Raw genomic sequence first — 4,477 nt, 5'->3', positions numbered from 1 at the left:
GCGAAAATTGCGATCATAGGAAATCATTGGTCGAGCGTAGCATTATCGCAAGGCTTTGCGGTTATTGTGTTCGCAAACATTTGCTCAAGAAGGATTGCCACAACCTGGTCAGCGCAACTTGATGGGCGCATCTGGGTGAAAGGCATAATTAATCGCGATGGGACAGAAAGCTGATGACGGTCGAATTCGAATTAAGCTGACAGCCGCTAATAATAACAAGTACATTCAACTTTTCGGTGACAAATATTCGACACATCAATCAGGGAATTAAAGCCATCCCATCTGAGCAATCATAAGAGAGAAGTTGCTTTCACTCTGAAGCTCTATAAATACCAAAGGCATCCTTCAGAAAAGGGGTTAACCAGTTCCACCAATTCACAAGTTCTATTCATAGTTTAGCCTTGTTCTTAGATTTTCTTTTACTTTAAGGCGGACGCGAGAGAAGGGGGTTGTGCAAACAGATCGTTTCGATAAGCTTGGGAAAGCGTCGGAAGCTTCAAGGATAGAGAGAGGGCCGATGCCTGCGAAAGCAGGAATATCTTTTGAGCCGAATAGAGATTTACAGTGTAAAAGCCTCGGTCAGCAAGGAACTTCTACCAGGCTCTCTACCTTTTTCTTCCATTGTTATTTTGTACTCAACTCATTTATAAAAATGGAATTTACTTCTCTAAATCTGTTCACTCTCTGTTATTTACGCATGAGTAGCTAAATCTGTTGATTGGATTGAGAAGTATTTAGCTAGCACAACTTGGAATCTTCATTCTATGCGATTATCTTGTATTATGTATGCTTCATTCGTCCATTAGAGATACTCAAGAGGGTAGTCTAAGGACAGGATCTAGGCTTGGGAAGGTCATGTTAGAATCTAGGCTCGGGAGAGTCAGATTAGAATGCATAATCAAGAGATAGGAGCTTAGGAATAAGCACTATTTGCTATTAATGCATCGCATGCATCCTAGAGATAGGATATAATTGTTTGCGGTCACCTTGCCTTTATGCATCTTGCATCATCGCATAGGACAAGAGTAGGGACTTAGGAATAAGCTCTATGGACACTTTTGCATTCAACACATGTGTCTTAGACTTAGGAGCATTGCATTTGCATTGGAAAATGACTTGTTGTGCATTGTTGTAGCATGATCGCATAGTCTGGCGCATTCCCAAGTAATGCTAGCTAAAAACCTTCTCAACCCGTTCATCCGTATACTTAGTGCATCTATCACAGTTACCAGTTACCGCAAAGTTTTCTAAAAATTACCGTCGTAACCTATTTTCACAAGTCCCTGAGTTCGACCCTAGACTTACTAGGAAACTTAGTGGAGTTTACACTTGGATTCCACTGAGGAAACTTGAGTGCTCGACGCATTTTCACCATCACATTTCATCCATAATTCCACATCATAAAATAACGCATCATGTATTTGGCTCCGTTGCTGGGGACTTTGGCAAAATAGTGTGCTAACGATAATTTTTCTAATTTCTTTGTAGACTCTCAATCTCTGGCGAATTACGACCTGGAGATTGAGAGGACATTCAGAAGAAGATTAAGAGACCGCCAACAACAAGAGAGAACATCAAGAATGGCGGAGCAATCGGAAGCAAGGGCCGCAAACGCGAACAATATTATGACCAACCCCATCCTTCTGGCAAATGACCGCAATAAACCCATTCGGGACTATGCGTCGCCTAACCTCTACGATTTCTCTCCAGGAATCATGAGGCCGACATTAGATGGATTGAGATTTGAAATGAAGCCAGTAATTCCTAAAAAAAATAGTCGTATTATATTTATTTAGATATAATGGTTTATTATTTTATAAATAGAATGATTAAATATGTAATATTTCTTTTAATTAAATTTAATCTTGCCAAAAATGAAAAGAAAACTATATGATATAACAAGATAATAATTATAAAAAGAAAGAGTGATATTATAGGGAAAATTAAAAGGATATTGTCCTTTTAGAAACTATTTAGGAAAATATTGTTGTTTTTTTTTTTAAAAAATAAGTCGAGGGTTGAAAATTCGACCTAGTCGAATTTTGAACCCTCGACCTTCCTTTCATTTGTACGTCGAACTTTGAACCCTCGACCTTTCCCTTCCTAACATTATTATTGAGTCTGTTTAATTATCATTCCGGAGACCTTCCTTATTCAAAAGATCGTATTTCTAAATTTTCATAAGGTCCCCCTGGAATTCGTTCCAAAGCTTGTTGAATAATTTTTACAGATTCTGTCATCTCAGCAAGTCTGACTAGAAAACGAGCTAATGAATCTCCTTCTAACCACTGAACTTCCCAATCAAATTCGAGAGCGAGAGCGAGTGCGAGAGCGTGAACGTGAGCGAGAGCGAAATAGCAAGATTTTGATAGAGAGCGAGAATACCGTACAAATTTTCCCCTTTTTTCCTTTTTAATTATTACACATTCCACCTTCTTCTTTCTAATCCTTTCTTTTTGTTTTTTTTTTTTAAATTTTCCATTTTATAAAAACAATTTCTAAAAATATTTTATTATTTTATCTAAACTCTAAAAAGAATAAATTAAAAAAATAATAACTCATAAAAATAAAAAAAATGTAAATTAAATATCTCATTTATATAAAAATAATTACAAAAATCAATGTGTCCCACGAGGCGGACGTCGTCAATTTCGAGCTGGTTGTCGTCCTTGACTTCGAACTTGAGGTTGCTTGGGTTCTTCTTGATGTTACTCTGGTACCTCTACAGCCACTTCATAATATAAATATTCATTATGCTCTCCACGACCCCGACCATGTCCATGCACGTATGAAGAAGAAGGACCAGCCTCTGAGTCATAATGTCCTTAACCAAATGTTGGCATCATCATCATCGGACTAACATAATCAGTTTGACTCTGCGTCTGCGTCATAGGGGGCAACTCTTCCACATTATGTGCAACCTCATAAACTCATCCTCTTCCCGAACAGGTCCTCTACGTCTAGGAGTTGGTGGAGGAACAATAGGTATATCGTACTTATAATGAATTTCCTCCATATAGCTTTGGTTGTCACTACATATAGCAAGAACCTGGTTCGGATCATTTGCAACCTCACGGAGTGTACTGTTGTTCGATCTCTGTGAATTATAAAACAATTAGACAATATTTAAAATAAATTTAAATTAAAAAAATAAATAATATTCATTCATTTACCATATGACCCACAGCTGCTCCTGGATGAGTGACGTAGCGCCTTGTGATATTATTATACCAATGAATATATTCTGAAGTGACATATGTGTCAAACTGTTCAAGAGAAACCCCCACTACAATAAACCTTGCACGATAGTGCCATCGCACTACCAAATGTGCAACTTTTACGAACCAATCTCCAGTCCTTAGGTCAATATCATGCAGTACGGGCTTAGTATTACAAGACGATGGGAAATCCTGCTGAAAATCGAATTGTCTCATCACCCTGTCAGGAAGATGCCACTCACCAATGTGAAAACATATGAGAGGACTCATTGTCCACCATATGTTTTGACCATTCGTACAAAAATTAGGCAAAGTATGCACAAAAATTTTGTACGGCTCCCAAATAACCTGAAACACAAAATATTATATTAGAGAATATTAAAGACAAATACAATAAAAATGTGAATAAAATAATCAATTAGGTTTAGTGTAATGTACCTGTTCAGGTTGAAGCAGATCAAACATGTATCTATACTGGTTGACTACATGTGTGGTTGTTCTAGTCACACAAAATTTGTCTCTCCACCTAAATTTTTAAATTGATAATTTAGAATTTAAATTAACTAGATTAGTGATATAAAAATTAAATTGAATTAAAACAACATACCGGGAACCGTAGGCTCATCCAACTAACTGAGTGTCATTAACATGATGTAGCTGTGGAGCCATTGTTGGAAATCGCTCCCAAGCCCATAGTTGCAAAAGTATGAGAGGCCCAGCTATCTTTCGAACCTTAGGTCTTGTTGCTTTGCATAGTTGTCTATACAACCATGCCAAGCATGCTCCACCCCACGAATACCGCCCCACATCATGGAGTACTAACAGTTGCAGGAACATCAAGTGAAAAAAATGACTTGATTTATTTGAAAACAGACTTCCACACATCATTTGTATATATGCTTGCGCATATCTTATAACGGTTTCCTCGTCTGCATCATCTGTGAGCTCACGAAATTTTGTTCCTAACAATATTAAACTTAACCTCGATCCTTTAATCTTGTCGGCAGATGGGGTCGCACCGAGGTACATTTGAAAAACTTCTAACTAGTCATCGTACATCACTCCGGTGACCGGCTCACCGTCAACAGGTAACCCCAACAACACTTCTATGTCTATAGAGTGATAGTGCACTCTCCAATAGACATATGGAATGTATGCATCTTGGGCCTCCATCTCTCAACCAAGGCTGTGATCAGATGATTGAGAAGAGTAACATTCAGCATACGTTGACAATTTGTAGAGTGATAGTGTACACTTCT

Source organism: Benincasa hispida, chromosome 7 (assembly GCF_027475165.1).
Source record: "Benincasa hispida cultivar pf3 chromosome 7, pf3_genome.v1.1, whole genome shotgun sequence".
NCBI classification, from domain to species: Eukaryota; Viridiplantae; Streptophyta; class Magnoliopsida; order Cucurbitales; family Cucurbitaceae; genus Benincasa; species Benincasa hispida.
The sequence above is the reverse complement of the archived record's forward strand: the minus strand, read 5'-3'. Positions refer to the sequence as shown.